Raw genomic sequence first — 27,802 nt, 5'->3', positions numbered from 1 at the left:
TCATAACACAGTTTTTTATCGACTGCCACCCCGATGGCTGATTTGAGTCATTTGTCAGCGGGAAAAAGGCACTGTCATTTTGTTTTTGGTAGCTGTGTGCATATATACACTGAGGCCCACGAGGTAGCTCTTTCTGGACTCATTTCTTTTAAATATTCCTTGATTATGTCTTTTAAAGGGGATATATTACAAAAAAATTGACTCTTTAATTGCATGTGTACAAATAGTCTTGCGTCTATAGTGCCTACTGTGCATCAAGTGTGAAATTAAGGCACGGGGAGAACATGCAAACTCCACACAGGCGGAGCCGGGGATTGAACCCAGTCCTCAGAACTGCGAGGTTGACGGTCTAACCAGTCGCCCACCGTGCTGAGCAAATCTTACATAAACGTTTGAAAGTGCTGTGAAAAAGCCATCTTCTGTATGTTACACTCGAAAGGCCCTCACTAAACAGAATAATTGAGCCTATTGTCTGCTTACAACAATATCTTGATATTTCTCTTTTGTCACCAGGCTGGTGAACAATTGGTTGATATGCTGGACGGTCCTTCACCAGCCACACCTGGCAACAATTACAACCACAGACATAAATTTACACACTTATAAAATAAACAAATAAAAAATCAATCTTTTGTTTTAGGTCTACAGTACTGCTGAAAATATGTTTATGAGTGTAAACATTCTGAACTTTCATCACTGTTACATAACAGAAGGGCTAATTTACATAATGACCACCCCCACACCGAGTTTCTCCACCCATGACAAAATCAGGTAGGCTGGTGGAAGATTCCGAGCTACTTTCAAGCGAGGGCTGGATCAGATAAAGAAAGGCAGCCGACCAGGCTGCCTTTTCTCTCTAGTCACAAAGCTCAGGCTTCAACACTTGTCGCCATGGTAACGAAAGCCCGAATCAGCAGTGGCCCAGCAGTATATGGGGTGGGGTGGCTCAAAACCGGCTAATTTCAGCAATACAAGAAATAGGGTGTTAATTGTGTTACAATCCTCGAACCTTGGGCTATTTTGACAAAAGTATACACTTTAAGACAAATGGGATTTAAATTGTGAAAATAAAATACATAATATATCGCCTTTAGTACAGTCCATAGGTTATGATGACTCTTTGGCTAACACTTGAATCTCTTAGTGGAAAAAATACAAACAGGCAATTACTGGTAGATAGTGACAAGATTAAAAAAAAAAAAAAAAAGGAAAAAAAAGTGTAACAGCATGGGAGAGTGCAAATCAACTGTGTGCCTGTATGTGTATGTGACGGACAAGTGGACTAAGATAAGCTGCCATTTTCTGACACACACAAAAAGCAGCGCTAATGAGCACAAAGAGATGTTTTTTGCACAATAACGTTGATTTTCATCAGCATGTTCAAAAGCGCATAAAGCCAATGTTCCCGGCAAAGTCTCAAGACAATGCAGAGCTGGGTTGAAGAAAAAATAAATAAATAAAAATCTCATTTAGCTTTGCAGTCATAAGCCTTCACAGCAAGCACTTGCTCGCTTACTAATTCCCCTCCGCCACTACTCGCGGCACACTGACAATGAACCATTTTTTATTGTGTGTGTGCAAAAAATGATGTCAAATGGTGGAAAAAGAGCATTTAGATGTCATGATTGAATGGAGGGAAATTAGCCACCGCCGTAATAAGTCATCTGAGGACAAGCCTTTTGTAATTGCTGTTGTGTGCGTGTGCCTGTGTGTGATTTTTAAAAACAGACAAACAAGAGCGGACAACTATTTGGGCAACAAGCTCAGAGAATAGACGTGCTTATTGTAATCGGGGTACATGCAACAAGATGATCAGTCGGGTTCTATTCAAGAAAAAATATCAATTAATAGCACAATAGTCATAGAGGACCTGAAATTACGCTTGGTAGCTTTTTAAAAATTCAACTCCCAATGATCATTTTACTTAGCAACATGAAATTTGGTGGCAAGGTCTCACATCAGAAAAGACATATCCTGTAAAATAAACAAGAAGTCGGTTATTTTGGTTCAAAGTAGCCATTTCAGGATCAATTTTGGCTTTTCCAATCCTTTTAAGACAAACCTGTCCTAGAGATTTTGTGTGATCGCTACCAAATGTGAAGTAATTATACTAGACAGATGGGGGATGCTATAAAAAAAAAAAAAAAAAAAGAAAAAAAAAATCAGATCATGAATGTTTGTTGAAAGACACTAAAAAGCGCTGCACAACAGAGCACTGTCACGGCCCACTAAAATTTTGCTCGGTAGCTTTTGAAAAAAATCAGGCTGCAAAGATAATTCTACTAGGCAATATGATTTTCGGGTTCATTGGATTTGTACCAATATTGAATGGCTTCTTGCTCGGCCATCTCTCCACACCTTTTCATGGTTCATAGTTTTTGCGTAACCCTGTTAACAATCAAACAAATGAACATTGTGAAAACAATAGTTATTACTTTGAGGGGGTAATGACTATGAATGCAAGTTTTTTTTTTGCATGTGTGTGTGTAAAGTGATTGAGCAAGTGTGTGTGTGTGTGTGTGTGTTTTTTTTTGTTCTGTGCACGTATTTGCAGATTTCCGTCTGTTTGGGCACAGTTTTGGAAGCGGGCCGGCTGTGCCCGCAGACACGCTTACAGCTGCACACAGCCTTCATTTGCATTCCAAATCGTAGCCGTCTCGCGTATGTGTGTGTGTGCCGTGTATGTGTGTGTTTGGCTACGGGCACCCTAAAGTGCCACAGCACAGCAGCAGTTGCCCAAAGAGCAAACAAATTTCTCAACCAATCACAATAAGAACACCCCATTCACTCACTGGACACTTCATTAGGTACACCTGAACAATGTAATGGCATCTGATAGAGTTGTATTGTTAAAAACAAACAAACAAACAAACAAACAAAAAATTAAGATACATATATATATATATATTGTGTGCGTCTTTAGAAATGTAATAATGCTCAGTCACGTTTGATTTGTAATTGCATTCTATAGGAATACATTGGATTTCTGAATCTTCAAATGCGATATGTAATATGATAGAAATATGTATTGTGATAATTTAATCCCCCCCCCCCCCCAAAGGAACTAATGTTATGTGAAGTAACTAGTTCTACTGACATCATAAAACAAAGTCAAACATTAAAAGTCAAACAAAGTAATGTTTCAAGTAACATTCTTAACTGTCATACAAGTCTAAAAATGAATTAACCACAGTATAATAAAATCAAAATAAGGTATTTCAGTACATTTTAAACTGTAAAACAAGTGTAAAAGTTAATCACTCTAAAATGCAACTAAATAAAACTGAAATACTTTCATTTTTTTAAACTGTCATCTAAGTATCAAAATAAGTTAACATTTTTAACTGTCATGCAAGGACCAAAACAAGTCAACCACTGTATAAAATAAAAATGGTCATCTTTTGAAAGCACATAACAGAGACGGAATTTGCCGGCAATGTTCAAAAGTGCCATTTTAACTGTCAGAGAAAAAGTGTTTTATTCAAAAGTATTTTATTCAAGAAAAAAAGTAGTAATCTTTATAAGAACAACAATACATCTTGTCAGGATGAAAGGTCGTAATCTTACCAGAAAATCCTTATTTTACAAGATAAATATGTCACGTTATGGTATTAAAGTCAAAGTCTAACAAGGCTAGAAAGTCATACTTTGACAATTCCTTGTTATATTACGCCTTTTATTATGGAAAAGCCAACATTCTCTAACAAATAGCACTGTAAAAATGGTCTTTTGTTGTTGAAAAAAGGACTTACTGTTCCTGTAATAATATACATTTAGCTTAACCCCCCAAACTTTATTAATGCAGGGATGTTAGATGTCAGATATGTGACGTGACAATTATATCAGAGCTTTTAATTGGCACACAGTTAAAACAGGGAAGAGTAATTGGTTTATTCATCCATCCAATTTGTATACCGCTTATGCGTGAACTGGAGCCTGTCTGAGCTGATTTGGGCGCGAGGCGGGTTACACCCTGTACTGGTCGCCAGCCAATCGCAGGGCACATTAAGACAAACAACCATTCACACTCACATTTACAGGACTATTCAGAGTCTTCAATAAACCTAACATGCATGTTGTTGGAATGTGGTAGGAAGCGTCAGAAGCTTAGGGAGAACATCTGGAATTCGAACCCCCAACCTCTGAACTGGGAGGTGGATGTGCAAACCACTCGTATATCATGCCACCCTAATTGGTTTATTTTATTAGTTTTATTGGCCGCCCATTCCCATATGTAGCTAGGCACTTTTTAAAATGATATGATATACTGTATAGTAATAATTTTTTTTTATTATTATTTGGCGGACCCCTAGCTCCAGCTCGTGGCCTCGGGGGTCCAAGGACCCCAGTCTGAGACGCCCACTCTGGAGACAGTTACAGAGCTAAATCACTGCTGAATCTGCTGGCTGACGTCCTTAGCGGCATCTCGGGCCAGCAAATCAAGCGGCGACTGAGGTAACTTGTAATTAAACGACATCGCCAGCGGCTAATTTGCCTTTTCATTTATCTCAGCGCATCGGCTTTATTTTCCTATTGTGCTCTTTATTTCCCGCGGACATGCACCGTTCATATTGTGGAAGTTATTAATCTTTCACAGGCCCGTTGCCGACATAAACAGATTCTTAAGTCACCGTAAATTATTATAGAGCCGTCTCCTCGGAGCAGTTTGAATTGGATTAATGCTTCTTCATGTGGAGCGGGTGGGGAAGAAAGAAATAAACGTTGCGGCTCGCTATTTTCCCCCGAAGTTGTGTGTGTATAGATTTTCTACAGATTTTGTCACAGAGCAAGAGCTCTATTCATTTTAATGCTATTTGTTGACCACGGTAGCCAATGGCAAATCAATCCATGTTAGCTCCACCTCATAATTCAGTCAAATTATAATTTAAAGGGATTATTTCTATAAAAAGCTGCATGGTGCAATAGTGGTTAGCGCGTACTGGCGCTTTTCCTTTACGAGTTCCAGAACAGCCTGGACCCGCCGCTCTGCCCCGGCCTCGCTTGGCCTGGCCTCCATTGCTTTTCCATTACAACAGGCACCAATCAAAAGTGGGAGGGATTGGGGCGGGAACAGGAAGAAGGTGACGACCAGCCCATTCATCATTTCCCACATTCTTGCTACGACAACGGACGTTGCGGCGACTGTGTTGTATTTATTCCTTCGTCTTTGCCTTTTCAACAAGTGCAGACATGAAGAGAGGCAGAAAGGCAAATCATTTTACAAGCAGAGAGGTGAAATACCATTGAAAAGTACCGAAGATTGTTTGAGGTCATGGAGCAGTACGCTGCCGAAGTGAGTTTTGTAATAGTTAAAGTACATTGTTATGAAAAATAGATTGTTACAGAAGTTTGTTTTCCAAATAAACTTTGTTTACAAACATACAATGATTTCTGGTTATCATGTTAAAGATTAATATGCAATACCACCTTGGCAATCACACATTGATTGAAAAAGAGTACAAAAGTATTAAACAAAATATAAACTATTTAAAAGCAGTGAGGGAGAATCTACTCATTTGATGCATTAATTTTGTAATACAATTGACTTTTAATGCTTAATTGTGTAAAGTTTGGCCCTTTGCTGTTTTTAAGTTCAGGTTCGCTGTTTCATTTATTTATTCAGTGGACGAAAACCAGAACCGGTCCCTCAGGGGTTCCAATCTGGCCCGTGGGGAGTGAGAACACATTAACTGCATATTTTCAATAAAAGTAACTGTTGTTGGTAATTCTGTCCACTGGAGGTCGCACCAACGACCACTTAAATGACCACTTACCACTTAAATGACATTCAGAAGTTCAGAAAGTGACGCCTGATGTTGATGCACTTGTGAAGGCTAAAAGATGCCAACTTTCAGGATAAAAGTGAAACTAAATACCTCATGTAGAAATATTTCAAGACACTGAATGTTGCAAAATATCAGTCAACAGCTCTTGTTCAAAAGAGATTGGTTTGGTGGAGACCTTTTATGTTTTTTTTCTGCACTGCAACAGTTTGCATGCATTTTTCGGTACATTTACAAGGCAGGGGGACAATTGTACGGAAGCGTATTGCATTCACTTGCAGGTTCTCGCGTGAGTTCGATGTGTCCCGATAACTCAGAAAAAAATAGTCAGAAAAACAGGTGGAAAAAAATGAGTCCGAAAAACAGAAAAAAAATAGTCAGAAAAACAGATGGAAAAAAATTAGTCAGAAAAACAGGCGGGAAAAAAAATTAGTCAGAAAAAAATAGTCAGAAAAACAAAGCCCTCAAAGAAATTACTCAGAAAAACAGGAGTTTTCTTTTTTTTTATCCAAGTTAATGCAATCCGCTTCCGTACAATTGCACCGACTTTCTGCAAAGTTCCCACTTTAGTGTTTTTGGCGTGATGATGTCAACATTTCTGGATGGACGTGTAAATTTATGGAAACTTAAAATAATTTCTAGATGTTGACAAGTTGATTCATAAAATGTACATACAGTATATATCCATCCATCCATTTTCTGAGCCGCTTCTCCTCACTAGGGTCGCGGGCGTGCTGGAGCCTATCCCAGCCAATCGCAGGGCACATACAAACAAACAACCATTCGCACTCACAGTCACACCTACAGGCAATTTAGAGTTGTCAATTAACCTGCATGTTTTTGGGATGTGGGAGGAAACCGGAGTGCCCGGTGAAAACACGCAAGCACGGGGAGAACATGCAAACTCCACACAGGCGGGGCCGGGGATTGAACCCCGGTCATCAGAACTGTGAGGCAGACGCTCTAACCAGTCGTCCAACGTACCGCCACATACAGTATATAGATAAACATAAACACTGATTAATAATTTTGTTGAACCGACTAATTTTTGTGACGAAAGTTCAGATTGGCGGCACGGTTATAATAATAATCATTCATTCGATAATCAGGCCAACCTACCAACCTAACGGCCAACCAACCAATTAATCAACCGACTGATAGCCTAACCAATAGACCAACCGAACCACTGACCAAACCACCGATCAACGAGGCAACAACAACTGACCAACAAACCAGCAACTCAACCGACCGACTGACTGACCAAAAAACTGACTGATGGACTAACCAATCAACCACATGATGGACCAACCAACCAATAAACCAACTGACCGACTTTCCAAATGAACAACCAACCAAGCAATTGATTGACCGACCTTCCAACCAACCAGCTGATCAAGCAGCTAACTGACCAAATGACTGACTGACTAACCAACAACCAACCAATCAAACTTATATTGAACCTGCCAACCAGCCAATGAACCAACCAACTGACTGACCAAATGACCAACCAACTGATGTCTCTACAAACCAACCGACCAATCATCCAACTAACACTTCTCTTCACAGCCTCTCTGGACAATTTTTCTCTCTCTCTCTACTTGATTTGTTTCTTTTTCCAATTGATTTGAACATGTGGTATCACAAGAAATGGCGTAGGCCTTTTTATTCCCATTCTACTTTCACCAACATTCAATTACTTCGCATATTTTTACGCCTCTTTTTATGCATTTTGATCACAGCCCCTTTCCTCTTATCTCATGCGCTCCCTTTTGCACTGCCACCGCTCATCTCCTCCATCCGCTAATTCAGCAGCTTATCTGAGCACCGGTTCCACAAAGCTGCATGATCCCTGTCGCCTGGCAGTCCCCATACAGGAATCATGAGTCAGTGCGCCATGATGGATGACGGAGGTTGAGGGGAGGGGGCTTCGACGGAAAGGTAAGGAGGTTGACAGACGGTCTGGGGGAGTCCGAACTCAAGGGGGGGACGTGGGGACGGCTGGTGAGTGGCGAACAGATGGCGGTGGATTTTTGGCGAAAGCAGGCGGAGGAAGCGACAAGAGCTTCCTGCTGGATGCGTAAATCCACCATTTTTGGGGGGTTCAAATTGGGTTTAGAATTTCATCTGCTCGCTGATTCTTCTTGTCACATGTCGCAGCAGATTATGTTCGGAAGAAAAGGAATAAAAATGTTCCCAACAGCAGAAAACGTAGCAGGTATGAAGGGGAATAAAGGCAGATTAAGTCACTGGAAATTCACTATACAGTCCACAGTGCCACAGACATTTTAATCGTACAGGAGATTGTTTTCATATGTAGGATAGGGCCAATACTTGCCCGAAATCTCTGCAGCTCCTTTAATCTTCGCCACCTCTCTTGACAGTTTTCTTCTCTCTCCAACTGAACAACCAATCAACTGACTATCCAGTCGACCAACCGACCAAACAACTGATTAACCATGCAACCAACCTACCAAACAACCAACTACCTGTAAATAATAGAACAACCGATCAACAGACCAACCGACTGACCAAACGACCATCCGATCAACCAACCAACCAACCAACCAACCAAGCATGCATGACTCATTTCCTAAAAATAAGACAAATTATTAATACTGCATTTCCTGTACTTATTTTTTTACATGTTTTATGGATGACTCTCCAATAAATGAGATTCTTATTTTTGGGAGTTTCTCAAAAGACTTACTGCTAGCAGTTTGTAGTTTACCCACACATATAAAAATCGTACAATCGAAGCAAAAAGGACATCTTTCCCTTTTCCCTATTTAGAGTTGATCTCTTGTGCTCAATCTGACATAGTTGCTCCTCTCCTCAGTTAAATCTCGGACAAAACGTGTTCACCAACTGTCGCCCTCATAATCGAGAATATAAACTGCCCTCACCTTCACCTTGCCGCAATGAAAAGAACATCAAGCAGAGGATGTGCGTCGCCGCTTTTAATGTCTTCTCCCACGCTCCATGGCAAATACAGTGGATATGAAATGTCTATACACCTCTGTTCAAAAGCTAGGTTTTTGTGATATAAAAAATGTGATCAAGATAAATCGTTCCACCATTAATGTGACCTGTAAACTGGCGAGGGGAAGTAAAAATAAACAACTGCGATAATGTCGTTGCACAACTGTGCACACCCTATCATAATTGGAGATGTGGCTGTGTTCAGAATTAACCAATCACATTCAAACCTGTGTTAAATGGGAGTCAGCAGTACAACTGCCACTATTTAAAGTTCTGTTGATTAACCCCGAATAAAATGCAGCTGTTCTACTAGGCTTTTCCTGACAGTTTTTTTCCTTTTGAGCAGAAGCCTAGGTTTTGCGCTAGCACTAACTGGTATTTGGAACTGTTCAGAACTTCACCCACCTTGACTAATGCCCGAGTTCCACCTAAACAAAAACAGCCCCTGTGCTTGCGCCAAATATACCAGTTGGAAATATGGCCCAAAAGTTAAACCTTGGTTTCATCTGACCATATCACATCTTCCCACATAAGTTTAGGAGATTTCAAAATATTTGTTGTTTTTTTTTTTGGGGGGGGGGCATACGTCTTCAGTCGTGCAACCTTACCCCAAAGCCCACACATACACGTATGAAAAAGATGGGAGATGGTTGACACGTACTGAAGAGCAATTACTTGCCATAAATTCCTGCAGCTCCTTCAATGTTGCAGTTGGCCTCTTGGCACCCTCACTGACCAGTTTTTTTTCTCATCTTTTCATCAAGTTTGGAGGAACATCCAATTCTTGGTAATATCACTGTTGTGCAGTATTTTTTTATTAATGTCTTCACTGCTTTCCATGGTATATTAATTGTCTTCAATTAATTTCTATCCTTCTCCTGACTGATACCGTTGAACAATGAATGCCTCTGATGCCGTGGAACCTCTCTGCGAACCATGGCATGCGCTGTAAAATGTGACTACAAAAATGTCAGGAAAAGCAAACTTGAGCATCTGAACTTTATTTAGGGTTAATCAAAGGCACTTGGTCAAAATGGTGTCAGCTGTGTGCTGGCTCCCATTTACAATGAGTTTGAATGTGATTGGTCTTTTGAACACAGCCATATGGGGGTTATGGTGTGCACACTTGTTCCACCACATTATCTTAGTCATTTATTTTTACTTCCCCTCTCTATTTCTTAGTTTTAATTAGTTGTACAGGTTATAGGTCACATGAATAGTGGAAGAGGTTTTGAAATGATTTATCTTGGTCTCGTTTTTTTTTTTATAACATAACATTCAATGGCTCTCCGCTTGATAGCAAAACCTTGCCTCTAGTCCACTTTACCTGCACGAGATGCCTCGCGCAACAAGTGGGAGCCCCTCAAAGTTGTTCCCTGACCCTGTCTTTGTAACAGACTGAAAAAAGGGGTCTTGCAGGAGTGAACGGTAGAATAATTTCTCTCTCACTTCACCGCTGAAAGCCTAAAAAAGGCCTTGGACAATGTGGAGACAGCTTTTAATGGCAGATTCCATTAGGAAGCATTTACTCTCTCACAGAATAAAATCTCCCAATGCATTTTTAAAGGAGCATTCTGCTGGGTTTAGAAATGTAATGTGCTCTTGTTATGGGCGGCGATGACACTGCAGTCATTCCTATTTTCCAGTGAGGAATTATGACTAAATTAAAGAATACATTTGAGTGCATCACTACTCTATTAGACTGGGTGCGTCATCAGTGACACACTGGTTGCAATTTCTCTAAGTATCTGTAAAACCGGGCTGAGAGATATCTGTCAAAGACATACAGGTGAACGATAGTGGAATCAAATGTCATACCAGCCAGTATGTTTTCTAGATATCTTAGTATGAAATTTTACGAAAGGTTAAGCACGATTGTGGAGTTTGCATGTTCTCCCCGTGCCTGCGTGGGTTTTCTCCGGGCACTCCGGTTTCCTCCCACATCCCAAAAACATGCATTAATTGGAGACTCTAAATTGCCCATAGGTGTGACTGTGAGTGCGAATGGTTGTTTGTTTGTATGTGCCCTGCGATTGGCTGACAACCAGTTCAGGGTGTACCCCGCCTGCTGCCCGATGACAGCTGGGATAGGCTCCAGCACGTCCGCGACCCTAGTGAGGAGAAGCGGCTCAGAAAATGGATGGGTGGATGGTTAAGCACGATATCACATTCTGAATTGGATGCTTTTCCCAGTATGTCTTCACATGTACACAAGCTGCAGGCACATCGACTAACCAACCAAATGACATGTCAACCAGTCGACTGGCCGACCAAATGACCAACACACCAACTGAAATCCAAACAACCGACCGACGAACTGACCATATGATCGACCAACCAACCATTTAACCAACCAACCAGAGACACTAAGCAAACGGTCAACCAACTAACTGACCAACACACCCACAGGACCATTCAACCAACTGACCGATGGATCAACCAATCAATTGACCAACGAACCGACACTGACACACAGCCCAAACACCTGGCCGCCCAACCAACCAACTAACCGAACAAACAAGCGACTAACAGAATGACTTCACAAACAAATAACTGACTGACGGACCAATCAACTAGTTTATCAATTAACCGACAAACAGAGTGAATTACCGACCAATCAACAAACAAACCGGACAACCAATTAGCCTATCAATCAACCAAACGACCGTACAATTGACTGACCGACAGACTGACAGACAGATACACCAACCAATCAATGGACCAACAAACAAATCAACCGGCCAAACAAACAAACAACCGGCTGCCTAACCAACCAACAAGTGGACCAATGATAAATTTGATCAACAAACCAACTAATCGAATAACTGACCATAACCACCAGCCAAGTAGCTAGCTGAAGGACTGACCAAATGTCCGACTGACTGACCGACAAACCAACAGACCGATGGACCAACCAACCAACTCACTGACCAAATGACTGAGCAACCGACCACCAACCAAACAACCTACCCACCAACCAACCAAATGAAAATCAACTGAGCAAACAACCAAAAAAAAAAAAACAACTGACTGACCCTCTGAATGATCGAATGACCAACCGACCAGTCAAACAACCAAATCCCCCCACAGGAATTGAATAGGGTTTAGGAAAAAAAGTAATGGGCTCTAATTTGGAGAAATCAGACTCTTTCGTGTGCCTGATATACAGTATGTGGCTTTACAACTACGTGCGTATCTTCTGCCGGTGTTCCTTTACGGTCAGCATAGCCTGAGGAAAGACTGAATGATTTATGAAAGGCGGGGAGATTTAACATGCTGAAATGGAAGTGCTCCACGCTGTTCTATGATAAACTCCACATTGAGCTACAGTATGTATAGTACCGGTCTTTAGGTTAATTGTGTTCACCCAAGCTGCCATGCCCGTGGGAGTTCACATACTTTAAGGCCAAGGTAGCTTTCACCTCCCCGTCCTCCAAACTTTGCTCCTCTTCATATATGAACACCACAATAACAATATTTACTTGTGCCGCTTCTTTAGCCAGCATTTTGATAAGCTCAACGAGTGACATGGGTGACAGTCATTACATAAAAAATGAAATAAAAACCAGAGGAAGCTCAATTAACATTTCAATGGCCTGTCTGTGACATCTTCATGAGAATAAGTTTTGCTAATGTCGGCCGCACTCAATCAAAGACTGAAAAAAAGAAAAGAAAATCAATGTGCTTCATCAAGCGTATGAAAATGCACTCCGAGTGGCCGCGAACGGAATGAACGACGACAGTGGGATGGCGGTTATGGATTTCAGGCTGCACGCTCTGTGATGAACCGATTAATTACTTCTTTCAAAAAACGTCAGAAAGACGATGCAAAATACCAATTGCGGTTTGTGGCGCTGATTTTAATGTCTTTACATTGATCGGCCAGTGGAGAAAAGATCTGAAAAAGAACTGAAATGGCACTCAGTGGAGTGCAGACCTTCACCAAGGACAAAAACAAAACAAAACAATGGGATAAACTTATTAAAAGTAGTGTATTAGAACACTCATGAGTGGAAAATCCTCTGCATTCCTGTATGTGGTGGTAATAAGCATTAGAAAATGGTTGTCAACTGCCAAAACTGTCATAAATTCATTCTTGAATAGCGCTTGTCCTCATTAGGATGGCGGTTGAGCTGCAGCCTAGCTCAGCTGCCTTTGAACAAGACGGTGGACTACTCGCCAATCAATCACAAGCATTCACACTCACACCTATGGGCAATTTAGAGTCTTCAATTAACCGAACATTCTTGTTTTTGGAATGTGAGCGATAGCTGGAGTAGGCGTAGAAAACCCGTCCCGCGTCAAGAAGGGAAGAACATGTCAAACGCCATACAGGAAAGCTTGAGCCAAGATTCTAATCCAGAATCACAGAGGTATGGGGCAGACATGACACCGTGGGGGTGCTGCTCACTGACAAACAATAATAGCAAACAATATGAAAACAGAAAATATATTCTTCAATCTACATTTGGATTTGCACCAAAATGTTTTTTTGTTTTTTTTTAAACAAACTAACAACTGCCCTCCATTTAGGGTATTCGCCCAACTGAGCCCCAATCAGAAACAGGTATCTTAGACAGCTGGGAAGGTCTGAATGGTCGAGCTTTTCTTCTGTGCCATCTAATGTGTGCAGAGCACGGCTGAAAAGTTCAATGATTATTTCAAGGATTCTCTGAAAATTTGAAAAAAATTGCCCCAGACACTAGTTTGACTGATCAACACAAAATTCTATTATAACAGGACACATGAAGAATCTCAATAACGCACAACCAAGATTGGTTTGAAGCAGCCATCTTGTGCAAATTCCAGGGCTCACATAGACAAACTCCCTCTAGTAAATTCAGCTGAATGAGCCTCGATTGGAAGCAGGTGTACTACACAGCTAATCTGTGAAGCTTCTATGGCCATGATATCTAATGTAAAAGTAATGTTGCGTCAAACTTTGATGATTATTATGAAGATTCACCATGAAAAAGCTTGTGCAAAGGGCCCAGTCATTGAATGCTGCTGTGTGTTGCTTATACAACTCAATGTCTCCCCGCACATCTGTCACATCATGATGCAGTGTAGCCAACTCCAGCTGAGCGTCATCCATCTTGTAAGCAGCTAATGATCATGTGCTTTATTGCTCTCTTTGCAATAAGAGCACATCACAGAGCTCTCCGCTTACCCTTCTGTCTCCCCTGTGGAGGTATAAACAAAGCACAAAACAAGTTAGTGGAACTTTTCTTCCCCCCCCCCCATCTAATTTATCTCCCGTCACTGAAGGCCCTCGTCTTTTCTTGCTCTCCATCATGCCGGAAAAAAGGTAAGCCAGCCAGAGGGGGAAAACTGACAGCCATCATCGCTTGTCGGTAACATTGCTGCTAATCTGCATGGCGTTAATAATTGATTGAAGCCTGCAACCATACATCTACGATGAACTCTCTCCACTTCAATTTCGCCGGCGCATTCATTCCATCTTTGCACCTCTCACCCACTGTGGCGCTATCAAAGAAGACTTTTTCCATTTCGTCAGTTGTTCTTTCTTTCTTGATTAATCGACACGAGCATCCTAATCAATTTCTCTTCGCTCAACGTCGCAGTGCAACACTCCTCACCCTCGCGTTAAACAAACACAATCCTGCGATGCTGCATTTACTGCAGTTGTGTGACCCGGTTTGACGGACGCAAGGGTTAATACCATGTCGTACAAATTTGACTTCAGCCTCTAAAGCCGTTGTACATGTCGTCATAGGAGACTTTGGATCAGTGGGCATCTAATGGGTTAACAGTACTCCACAATTGTATTTTGTTTGTGATGTCACCACAACCACAAAATCTTTTGAGACGTTTTCTTGCATCATGATAGATATGTCCACCCAATATCGTGTCGATAGGTGAAACTGGTGTCCGTGCAAATTCCTTTCAGCTTTTCAAGAATCCTCAAAATTATCATCAATTTGCCGCCATGGTCCACAGACATCAGATATAGTACACAAAAAAATATTCCCAATTTAGTGTTACCTATATGTCTAAGATACCTGCTTCTAATCGGGGCTAATTGGGTTGAATTCCCTAGTCGGAGTCCAGGGGCCCCTTTCCATAACTTACGTTCCCTGTCACGACAAATAAACAACAACAACAAAACACCAAAACAATCTCATCCTATCGAGTAAGATGCTTTTAGTACACACGTGTTGCAGACTTATACATATGAATTAATGTCTCAGGGCGGACATGCACAGCCACGTAAACACATTTAGAGATCTCTCGGCACCAGGGGAGGGTGTGTGTCTGTGTGTACATGCATGTGTGTGTGTGTGTTGACTTGCCTGTTGTCAGGAGGCAATCAGGGGACGGGCCGTTAGTTATGGCAGCCTGACACCCCCTCACCTCCCGGAGGTGCGGCACGGGTCATTAAGGAAGAGTAGCAGCCTAAGGATGACCACACGCACGCACACACACTAAAGCCACCTGCTGTTGCCGCTAGGTGGTTTCGCTATCTTACACAACGTAAGGTGGAAGGGAAAACATGTATTCCTGCTGGAAATAATGTATTGAATAACTTATTAGCCTCCAAGGGCATGAGAGACTTGGTTGGAGGCAAAGAACCAATGAAAACCTGTTTAATAATGCCATGTTTTTAAGTACCTCCACTGGCTGCCACGAGTTTCCTTCAAGCACTCTGTACTTCCTCCCCTATTCGTTTTATTTTCAATACAAGTGAGGTCTTGACATTAAAGACGAGCCCATTGCCTTTTTTGTGTTCAAAACCAAGTATAGACATACTTGGATGATTAAGCCAACACTCTGCACTTCGTTCTCCATTAAATTTGTTTTGAAGATAAGTGAAGACTTGAAATTTCCAGGAACGACAAGAGCGAGTTGCCTTAAAAAACAAACAACAAAAACAATCGACATCCTTGGATTAATCATTTAGTTTTGACAAGGAAGGAAGAATCGACGCTAACATTAAGAGCTGACATTGTTTTAACAAACACAGACAGCACGCATACGTCGCACCGATGACGGCCTCAGAAAGGCACGTCGGCCAGCATTGGCAAACATCTGACAAGCATCGGCCGAAAAGCATGTATTTCCCAGCTTCATTAAACGTCTCAGCGATGTCAGTTTTGCGCTCGGCTGGCCAATCCCGTCCTGCTGTTGTGTGGGTGGGAAATTACCAATCTTCGGGCACAGTGGCACAGCTCCTGTGAGTGTAGCACCAGCAAAACGTTCACAACCAGCATCTTTCAGGAAAGTTACCATTTCAATAAAACTGGCAGAAAATGACAATGTTGTCACAGTTAAGGAAGTTGTGCGTTAGGAACAAACCGTATGCCCGGAACCCATATCCTGGCTGCCAGATTTACACTCGTATGAAAGGTAACTCCACCAGCTATAAACAGCCGTGATTTTTACAGACTACTACAGAATATAATAAATGTTTTATGATAATTCTTTAATGATGTAAACAGTTCACATTTCTTTTCCACCGTATTCTCCAACAAAACTAGTGCAGATAGCAGAAGGTCCGCTATTGTTTGAAATCGCTCCCTATGTCGTGTGGTCGCTATTTTGTCTGTTTAGTTTGTACCCGCCTGTAAAAGTTTGTTCTGTATACACAGAAGGACACTGTTTTAACCCAACCGGTTATAGAGACTTTAATAATAGTTTGGCATGTGCGGTACATTCATCTCGGTCTAACAGTTGATGTCACTCAAAACAACTGTGTGTCAACACGGAACCAAACAATACAACAAATGGTTGCCGGTCCACGAATGATATGTACTTGCCTCGAGCAGTCCATGGTGGAAAAAAGGTTGGGGGCCACTGCATTAGACAATGCTTGGTTTATGTATCATTGCTTGTCTCCTGTCCTCATAGTAGGACACTCATTAAAACATTGCATGTTGTTTCCATTGGGGGGGTGAATGATGTGACTTTAATGCATCTATTGGTGTAATGAGTCAAATAAAGTTCATGCGAGAGCCAAGTGGCTTCTACCTCCCACCTGGAGGGCAAAGTTGTTTCTGTTAAGGGCGACGGAGGCAAAGGGGGGGAGAAAATCTAAATGGCTTTTAATTAATTTTTAATCAGGAGATAATTTTCCTCCCCCTTGCCTGTTAGGGCCCAGAGATACAGTCGACCAAGCCCCCCTTTGGAGGCGCCCCGGCAAAGAGAGATTGGATGTCTAAATCCCACCTGGGAGCCGACGGATGGCGTATTGTTAAAATTTAATGGATCAGTTGATTGTCAAAGAAGCTGGTGAGATCCTCAGAAGATGAAAGGGGCTGGAAAACGGCAACACTTGTGGCCCACTCGGCCCGGGAGAGTCTAATCCTCACCGACAAGTACATTTCAAGGGGAACCCGAGAGCCGATCAACACGTCACCTGCGAGTTAATAGGAGTGTTGACACAAGGTCAAAGTGAAGCTATCGTGGCTGATACACGGGAGGACAATTAGTGCTGCTACATTCGGAGGGCAAAAAAATGTGTCAGTGACGTCTGCACCAGTCAACACCCTCGCGTTGCATCGCGGAATGACCCGACCTTTAAGCAAAGCCCGGCATCCAAGACAACTTTATTACGTTATTGACTTGCCGCAGAGTAGACATTTCATCCTGAATGTCAGACTGTTGATGTCATTGTTCCCTGGGAAGCGTCTTCATGAAACCATGATCCATATCATCGCACAAGTTCATCGCACTCTATCTCCCTCCCTCATTTCCTTGCTTTTGCGGCAATATGATACTCGTATAGCCTGACCGCAAGCTTGCATTCTGGTTTATGATGTAGGAAAACACCAACAATAATCATGTCGCCTTCTCGTCGCTGTCCATCACCTCTTAATAACATTACATTCATGCTCGCAGCTTCTCGTCACTTTGTTTATTCAAACAAAATAACAGCAATTGTTTTTTTTATCTTGATAGTCTTTGATCATCTTCAAAATAAATAGAATGGATGTTGAAAGGACAGTTCTGGTGGCATGTTCATTATCACAAAGTAACGGCAGACTGTTTTTGTCTTCGATCACCTTCGAAACAAGGTGAATGGAAATGCATATTTAAAAGATCGTTTTGGGGCCAACTTTACATTCATTATCATATATTTTTGCCACTTGGTTCATTAAAAAAAAATAACAGCGATTGCTGTACGTCTTTCACATTCTTTGTTTGCATTCAAAACAAAGTGAATGGAAGTATGTTCGTTATCCGGTTTATTACAAAGTGGATGGAAGTACATGTTTGAAGGACAGTGATGGTGGCCCCCATTATGCTATTGTATGAGGTTGTACAACAACCAGCTTTCGTCATTCCAGTCTCGGATTGTCTTCAAAATAATGTGAATGTAAGTGCATGTATAAAGGACAATTCTGACGGCCATACATTCATTATCAGTTGATGGCGCTGGGTTTGTTAGACAAAGAAAAAGCAACGATCTTTGCTTATCTTCAAAACAAAGTGAATGGAAGTACATTACAGAACAGTACAGTTCTGGGTGCCCACATTCAATTTGTTGCCCACATGATGTTCATTACCTGAAGTTTTCAGTACTTGGTTTGTTAAAACTAAGTACGGGCAATTGACCTTTGTCCTTTCTGTCATCACTGGTCTTTAATACAAAATGATTGGAAGTACATGTTTAACTGATGGTTCAGGAGGCTAACATGACATTCATTACTCAAGGCTGTCAGTATTCGGTTAATTAAAACAAAGTAATGGCAATCAGCTTACATTTTCACCTTCTTAGCACGCCTTCAACACAAAGTGAATGGAAGTGCATGGTTAATGGACAGTTCTGGCAACCCACATTTCATTCATTATCCAAGTTTGTCCATATTTGGTTTGTTACATACATTACCCGGGATTGCTGGGATTATTTTGTTAAAACAAAGTAACGGTGATCAGTTTCCAGTTTCCCCGTCTTTGATCGTCTTCAAAACAAAGTGAATGGAAGTGCATTTAAAGGGCAGGTCTGGTATGTCTTCCCACATTACATTCAATACACAAGGCTGCTGGTTCCTGAGTTTATTAAAAAAAAGTAAGGGCAATTGATCTGTGCATTACTGTACCTGACTGATTGTTATGTCGGCTTCGACCTGGTACACACACAGATAATCGGGCTGTTTTTTTATTTTTGGTCCCAAGGACGACACACACCAGAGATTGACGTATTAGGAGATTATCTTGTTTGAGGTGTGCTAGGAGTTATGGTTGGTATAAACCTTCAAACAACTCACATGTAGCAGCTCAGCGTGTATACCTATCTTCTTCCTCTAAATGAGGACACAGGAAACAATTGCTCGTCTGCATTTAATGTATAGTTTTTCAGAATGAAACAAAGGTCTGTCGTAACAGATTACCTTTGGGGGGAGGGGAGAGGTGGAGAGCTATGGCATGATTTAAGGGAAAAATTTCAAGTGTATATAACAATGTGTGTTGCTTCAAGTAATTAACTCAAATATGGAAATACTAATGCATATTATGTTAAAACGTTACAAAAAAACGGATTGTTTGAAAAGAAATGAATAGTGTTAGGAATATGCTAATGACTATATGTACTGCAGTATAACTGGGCATGAAAGGAAATGATTCATGTCTGGCTGTACTATTACCTGCTTAATACTACAGTGCATTTACATACAGGTAGACTTTAAACAAATAACTCAGTATACTTTTGTGCTCTACTGAGCATAATTTCTTTTCTACTGAAACTATTATAAACTGTCCAAACAATACAGAGAGCGGAAAAGAGAAATGTGTGCTGGTTTTCATGTCATGAGTATTCATTCATCCATCCATTTTCTGTACCGCTTATCCTCACTAGTGTCGTGGGCATGCTGGAGCCTATCCCAGCTATCTTCGGGCGAGAGGCGGGGTATCACCAGCCAATCGCAGGGCACATATAAACAAACACCCATTCGCACTCACATTCACACCTATGGGCAATTTTAGAGTTGTCAATCGACCTACCATGGATGTTTTTGGGATGTGGGAGGAAACCCACGCAGGCACGGGGAGAACATGCAAACTCCACACAGGTGCGGTCGGGATTTGAACCCCGGTCTACTGTTCCGTCCGTCATGAGTATGTTATTCTATATTTTTTCACATATTTTTCAATATATATCGCTGGTTTGAAAAACAAATCACAATGTAACTTTTTTCCAATATCGTGCAGCCCTAATTTACAACCAGGAATCTTCATGTGTGGGGAAACCTGACTACTTCCGAGTCTTGACTGCATGAATTGTGACGTGAAATGGAATGAAACCAATCAAGAAGCAACCTGAGGAATAATGTGGTGGTGGTAAATAAAAAGAAACATGTCCTACCCGATGTAATATTTTGTATATGTGGGTTTAGCACAGCAAGAAGTATTTTCCAAAGCAAGTCTTTATTGACGACATCACAATTCTGCAACACTCCCGCCTCCGGTCCCTTCGGCATACATCAGCGCAACATCCATCCATCCATTTTCTGAGCCGCTTCTCCTCACTAGGGTTGCGGGTGTGCTGGAGCCTATCCCAGCTATCATCGGCATATCTGGTAGTATTTCTTCTTCTTTGTCTTTGTCAGATCACGTTTGATTATGTAAGATTTCTGTCTCGAAGTACTGGATTTTAGCTCGGTGGTGGAACAGGATCTTTGTGTGTGTGGTGTTCTTTGGTGAGATTATCAGAGCACACCACACATTGTACGACCAAAACTGTTAAATGCCTAAATGTTTTTTAATATTTATGTGTGGGTTCTGTAATAGATAAAAAGTATTTTAAGATTTGAAAAATCCTTATGTATACCAGTGTTGCCTATCGCTATGGCCGCCTGTACAGGCATTGATTTATTTATTTTTTGATCACTTTCCTATGCAGGCCATGGGAACGGGAGGAGGAATGACACTGGAGGTTCAGTAGGCATGAAGCGGTTTTTCGCACGGAAGCGACTATGAGTAAGAGGCTCTTGTGTGTTTCTGACAAGGTGTGTGACGGGGGGGAATCGTGGCCCTCATAAATACGACATGGGGTGGGGATCGATGGCAGTGGTGGTGGCCTGTCCATTTGCCATTTGCACGCTCAGTCAAAGTGACGGAGGATGACGGTAGAGGGAGAAACACCACGGGGGGATACACCGGAGACACAGCTGTGCACTTTGTTGATGGATGTGAAGTCTTCCATACTACCATCTCTAATTACATGAGTGAGTTCAATAGAAATCTCAATGGTGGTGCAGCCTACAGGAATAAATTAGAAATGAATGCACTTCTGTTGGGGTTTGCATGCGCTAACGTCGCTCGTGACTCATATAGCATGTGTACATGTGGTAATTAACATTGATCCACAGCATTCGCCAGCTTTCTCCCAAAGCAAGTGAAGGTATGTAAAGCGTGCTGCACTGAAACATTTCCAAGCATGTATAATGTTTTTTTGTTTTTTTTTTTGCATTGTGTATTATCGCAATGACGCACAATGCTGCAAAGTTGCAGTTCATTCTCAGGTCTGTACATGATGAAGTCAGCATAAAACAAGCCCCCCAGCCAAACTGTGGCCATATAGCATTAAAGTGGCACCAGATTACGTTATGATTCATAAATAAACTTGTACATGAAAACAAAACAGAAATTTCACTGGCCACAATGGCACTTAACGCTCCCATGACGGTGAACAGCAAAACGTGAAAAGTAAAAGTGCAGTCACGGGCGGTGAGGCTCATGGCTGGTGAGACACTGACATTAGCGTTAGATTCATAAACTTACAGTATGACCCAAACAGAGTGGTGTATTTGCCATTCAATTAGCAGCCCAACGTGACCAACTGGTAAATTGGTTCATTTTCTGGGCATTGAATCACTGACGACTGGTTGTCTTAGAGAACACTTCGCCTCTGAGCAGGCTCCGGTTAATCTCCAGCATTTGTCGTCCTTTACTTATGATATCCTGTTTCGATTTTTAGTTCTATTCCACTTTATTTTCCTCACAACCACGCCAACAAGTTTCTTCTTGTCTCTTAAGTCTGCACATGTGCAGTAAGAAAATGGACTAGTACATAAGGGAGAATGGGGGGCAGTCAAAATGATCACGATAGAATGTCTGAATTAAGACTAGATTAGTTTTTAAATCTCAGAGCACCAAGCAATTTCTTGAGTTTACCTAATGGTAGTCCACCTTTGTGAGGCAGCGTACTGCCTTCCTCACCTTGTGGCTTGCATCAGCATTTTTTTACGATCAGCAAAACTAAATACGGAACACAAATATTGAATACTGACAATGTATGTATGTACATAAATACTGACTACTGACAATGGAAACATTTGGATTGCGAAATTGACTGAAAACATGTCGTGCTTTCTCTTTTGTAGTACCGTAATTTTACCGACACATATGACCGAGCGTGCCGTGGACTCCTTTGACCGTGGATTTTTTTCTGGTTTATTTCTGTTGCGCAAGGTGATAGTTATAATGAATAACTAGTGACAGAGAAGGTAAAAAGGAAGGTAATGAGTCCAACACACTTTTGTTGAATGGTGTGGTACACCCGAGTGAAAGCTACTGTACCTAATCTCAAATGTAAACAGCTCTAACTGGTTGACACCGGCCCATAACCTTGACGCCCATGGGTCTTCTCAAGCTCTTAATGCCCCTTTCACTTGAGAAATGCGTATGTTCTGGACAGCACATGGCGGCTCTTAACCACTGACCCCACGGCTCTCTGCAGAGAGTCCAAGTTAACCACGTCCAGCCCAGCAAATTAGGCCATAAACATGTCACAGGACCGCGGGCACCCGACGGAGAAACAGACCCGACAGATCCAGCCGGGGTCATCCAATTTGAAGACGCCAGGAGACGCAGCTGGAACTCCTCCCCAGTGCCACCCAAGCAACTGCGGCTCTTATTTAATGAAGACACCGAGTGCAAGGGAAGAGCAGGATTGATTGGGTTTGCACGAGACAACCCTGCGAGCCAAACAATCTAAGGTGTGGTGCAATCTCAACACCGCACAACCTTTCAAGGCACATTTATTTAAACAAAAAAAAAAAAAACAGAAACACAGCAACAACTTGTCCTCAACCTCTCGGCTTGTTCCACAATGCGGTGAAGACGAATGGCAGAGCATTCCTATTAGCGGGCATGAGGCGTATACTATGAAAGAGACACCCGATTTAATGAACTCACTCCAAATGGCTCCTGAGGAACACGACTTTTGTTGATATCAGGGAAATTTTTAATTAGAGATGAAGGGGGGGGGGGCGCAGACGGCCCTGGCAGGTCAGCGGTGGCTCGAGAGCGAGGGACGATATCAAGAATCAATTTGGTGAAAGCGGAGGGATGCTGCAGTCGAGAATAATAAACATACCTGTTGACAAAAGATGTGAGTTATTTGCTGCTATGTGGCTCCCCCGATAGTTTAACTGTGCCATTTGTTTTTAGTCAGTGTGGTAATCTGAATTTCCTATGACAAAAAAATAAATAAATAAAGCACCTAAATATCCCATGAATTTTTCCATAGAATAATCAATTACCCATATAATCTAGTGCTGCTGGAGCAGTTTCAATTGGGGTTTATATTGAATGTGTAACTATTGCTTGGCAGGTAGCTCAGCCAAAGAGACCGCTCGGAATTGATGACCTTTTGATGCTCGGCTGTGCGTGTGCCACAAAAACTGAAGGTGGGGGAATTGGGGGAATTTATCATCTGATGTGTTCATTCTAGCGGAAAGACCTGAGGCAGGAAAACATACCGACAACAGGTCGGGAGAACTCAGGCCTGCCTCGGACCTGATCGAGGGAGAACAAAAAGGTAAGTGCAGCGATAGGAAGGCAACAGGAAGAAAAAAGGAATGGACGACAGACTCGAGGGAGGATTAAGAGCTGAATGCAGCACGGCTAAAAAGTAAGGAAAAACTCATTTACACAGGCCAATTGGAGACGGTTTGAAAGTTTCAGAATAAATCTGAGAACTTCAACGAATCCGGTGAAGACCAGAACTGGGTCCTCAGAGAAAAAAACATCTCCAGTCAGAGGCTCTCTTCAACCTTTTACAGCTGCAGGAATTCCAAAAGGCTTTATTAGCGCCGATTTTGCATTTTCTTCGCCAGAGAGGTTGGCAGAATGTTGCTATGAATGCAACATAGTGCTGCTCTTATGTAACATCCATCTATGCCACTTTTCCTCAGGGTCAGACTTCACTTGGATATGTGAAACACTACACTACCAATGATGAATAATGTATACACGGATATATACAAAAGTCAGAAATGTAAACCACTATACTGTCAATGGCCCATGGTGCCACAGCAGCAATGTAGTGACACCCCTGGACTGGTTGGCAGCAAATTTAACCAAAAGTAAGAGATGTGAACCATTATACTGCCAATAACCCATAATGCCACAGTGCATATGTAGAGACACCCCTTGACTGGTCAAATGAACTAAAAGTAAGATTTGTGAACCACTACACTACCAAAGATCCATAGTGTATATATGAATGTCTACTATGTGAACCACTATACTACCAATAACCCAGAGTGCCGCAGTGAATATATAGAAATACCCCAGGTCTGGTCACCAGTCAAAAGAACTAAAAGTGAGCTATGGGAACCACTATACAACCAATGAACCGTCATACCACAACGCCTATAGACATCCATTTAAATGGTAGGCACTAAATCGAACTAAAAGTGAGCTATGTGAACCGTTACATTACCAAGGATCCAGAGTGTACAGTATATATTAAAGTCAGCTATGTGAACAACTACACCATCAATAATCCAGTGTGGATATATAGAGATACACCGCAGATCTGGTCGCTTGTCAAAAGAACTCAAAGTCAGCTATGTAAACCACTATACTATATGTCCCATGATGGCACAGGGAATAATGCTGAGACACTCCTGGATTGAGTGGCAGACAATTGCACAAAGAAGTTATCTATTTGAACCACTGCACTACCAATGTTCCGTATTGTATATATGAAAATCAGCCATGTGAACCACTACACTACCAGTGACCCATAGTGTGTAGATAAAAGTCGGCTATCTGAACCACTACACCGCCAGTGATCCAAATTGCAACAGCTCACACTTGCCACAACTTATTGACAGACACCCTGTACTAGTTGGCAATGAATGGCATAAAAGGCCATCGATGTAAAACCGCTACACCATCGTCTACAAGTATATAATGTATCTTTCTGCTCAGCCTTCACAAACATCACAGCTCTCACACTTGCCAGCAGATGTGTTTGCAAATGTTTAAATCCACCGAGATCATACAGAGTGCGGGGAGAAAACAGCCTTTTAGGCAGCATGCCAGGCAATGCCGCTTGTCATGTGTCAGTCATAGAAGCGTGCGGATCTTGAGCAAAAGGCGGGATACGAGAGCAAAAAAGTAATAAGTGAGAAAAGGAGGGGAAGGAGAAGCAACCTCAAATACAGGTGCTTAGATGTTTGTCGCGGGAACGCTCTTCTCCACATAGCGAGCAAAGGCGACGAGAGAGAATGACGAGCGAGAATCCCAATGAGGAGATGCATAAATATAACAATGAAGTGTTGAGAGAAGGTGTGAAAATGGCCTGATACATCTGAGCTATCTGAGCCTGTCCCTTCAGGCGAATCACATGCAAGGCTTATGGGCATCCTTACTCAGATAAAAGGGTTGAAAATTTCACACGTTTAGTATTACCATTTCTAGTTTTTTGTAATGTGCAAAAAAGTGTTTTCAGTGAGTTTATATGTGATTTGTTTTTGCAATATTGTACTACGATGTAATACCGATGAATGTGCTGTTGTTTAATTTCACTATGCCCGTTAGAGTTTTCGGTACATGCATTTGTGATTATTTTTATTTATTTATTTTTTGGGGGGTGATTTAAAGTCAATTTTGTGGGGTCTGTGTGTGAAATGTCATTTTGTGGTTCTGCTTCAGTTCTAATGTTAAAAAAGTGATTTTGGGCATGTTTGTAAATTTCCCTTGTACTTTAAATAAATTGTGTGCTTTTTTTTTTATTTGTACATTTCTTAAGTAATACAAATAACTGTAAACACCGACCAAAATGTTCCATAAGATTTTGAGTGAGTGAAATTTAATTTCAGTTGCTGCTGTTTCACTTTTAATGTTAAGGAATTGCTTTTGATATGTGTATCAGTAATTTATTTCTTTATTGATTTATTTTTAGCAATATCGTAAGCCGACATACTGATAACAGCGCTCACCACCCAACTCTTCATGTAAATTCCGTGGGGTCTTGCAGGCATAAAAACTCATTGGTTGTTTCTGTTTCATTTCTAATGTGCAAAAAAAGTCCTTTTGGTACGTTAATCTGTGATTTCTTTTAGCAAAATCGTTCTTCGACGTAATACCTATACGGATAACCGTGATCACCACCCATTTGGTTTCAGTAATTTTAAGTCTTACGTGCATGAAAATTCATTTTGGTTACTTCTGTGTTTTTTCTAATGATCAAAAAAGCACTTTGGGTTGAGGAATCTGTGATTTATTTTTGCAAAATCATTGTTCGATGTAATACTGCTAACTACAATCACAATACAAAATCCATCCATCCAAGGGTCGCGGGGTACACCCTGAACTGGTCGCCAGCCAATCGCAGGGCACATACAAACAAACAACCATTCGCGCACACATTCACACTTACGGGCAATTTAGAGTCTTCAATCAACCTACCACGCATGTTTCTGGGATGTGGGAGGAAACCGGAGTGCCTGTAGAAAACCCACGCAGGCACGGGGAGAACATGCAAACTCCACACAGGAGAGGCCGGGATTTGAACCCCGGTCCTCAGAACTGTGAGGCAGATGTGCTAACCAGTCGTGCACCGTGCCTCCCACAATCCAAAATGTTCTTAGTAATATTAAGTAAAGTCCCGATGGGTCTTGCCTGTGGTTGCTGCGGATTAATTTCTACTGTGTTGATGAAGTGTGCATCTGCAATTTATTTGAGCATATATGTACTATGGCCTAATATTGATTAGCTGTGATCACCACTTAAAACGTTCTTAGTAATTTAAGTAAATTTCATGAGGTCTTGCACGCATGACAGCTCATTTGGGTTGTTTGTGTTTTATTTCTAACATGCAAAAAAGTGCTTTTGGTATCTGAATCTATGATTTCTTTTAGCAAGATCATTCTTTGATGTAATATCGATAACCGTGATCACCATCCAAAATGTCCTAAGTGATTTTATGTAAATTTTATGATGTCTTCCATGCATGAAAACTAATTTTGGTTGGTTTTGGTGCATGTATCTGCCATTTATTTGAGCATGAGCCTACACTTATGTGATAAATGCGCTCACCACCAAAGGGTTTAATTAAATTTTATTGGGTTCTGCATGCGTGAACATTCTTTTTGGGTACTGCTGTTTAATTTCTAATGTGCAGCTGCTCAATTCCTAATGTGCAAAAAGTGGTTTCTGTGCATAACTCTGTGACTTTTTTGGGGGGGAAATATTGCCCTGCGACCCTATAAGCCGATAGTCATGATGATTTTGGTCGTTGAATTCAAAAAAAAATTAAATTTTCATACTGTTTCCATCACTTGTCAGGGTTATCAGCTGAGGATTCGACGGACTCCAAGGATGCACTTGTATAGCCTTGATCACTGCTGGTACTAGCCACAGAAATTCAATTAAACGCAAGGCGCTGGAAGTAAATATAATGATTTCAAAAGGAATGCCTGAAAAAAGCTACTTGTCTTCGAGCACCCTTGACCTACATGCTGGGCCAGAAAGAAAAACTTCCATCAAGGCCCCATTTGCATGGCTTTGGCAGCGGCCGCTTTCTTCACGCCAGTCGGCCGTCACTGGAGAGACCGGACATCGGCTCGTGAGAATCTCACTCCACCTGGATCCTCACAATCTGGCATCTTTTGACGTCGACTCCAGCCTTCGCCGACCACCCCCAAACCCGCCCCCCGCACCCCTCCAGGCCGCGCATACTTCTTGTAACTTTTTTTGAAAAACTCAGTGCCAGAAAGCAGAGCTTGTTGCCATGGAAACAGCCTTGTATAGGAGGGGATTGAGAGAGAGCGAGGGGTGGGGGG

General features: G+C 41.7%; 1 protein-coding gene across 2 annotated transcripts in view; it reads right to left on the bottom strand.

The window, feature by feature from the left end:
• Window positions 1-27,802, bottom strand: part of iglon5 (IgLON family member 5) — a 183,951-nt gene that overhangs the window by 58,977 nt on the left and 97,172 nt on the right. The window lies entirely within an intron of this gene.

Source organism: Phycodurus eques, chromosome 4, assembly GCF_024500275.1.
Source record: "Phycodurus eques isolate BA_2022a chromosome 4, UOR_Pequ_1.1, whole genome shotgun sequence".
In the NCBI taxonomy this organism is placed as follows: domain Eukaryota; kingdom Metazoa; phylum Chordata; class Actinopteri; order Syngnathiformes; family Syngnathidae; genus Phycodurus; species Phycodurus eques.
This window is presented reverse-complemented; position numbering and strand designations above follow the sequence as displayed.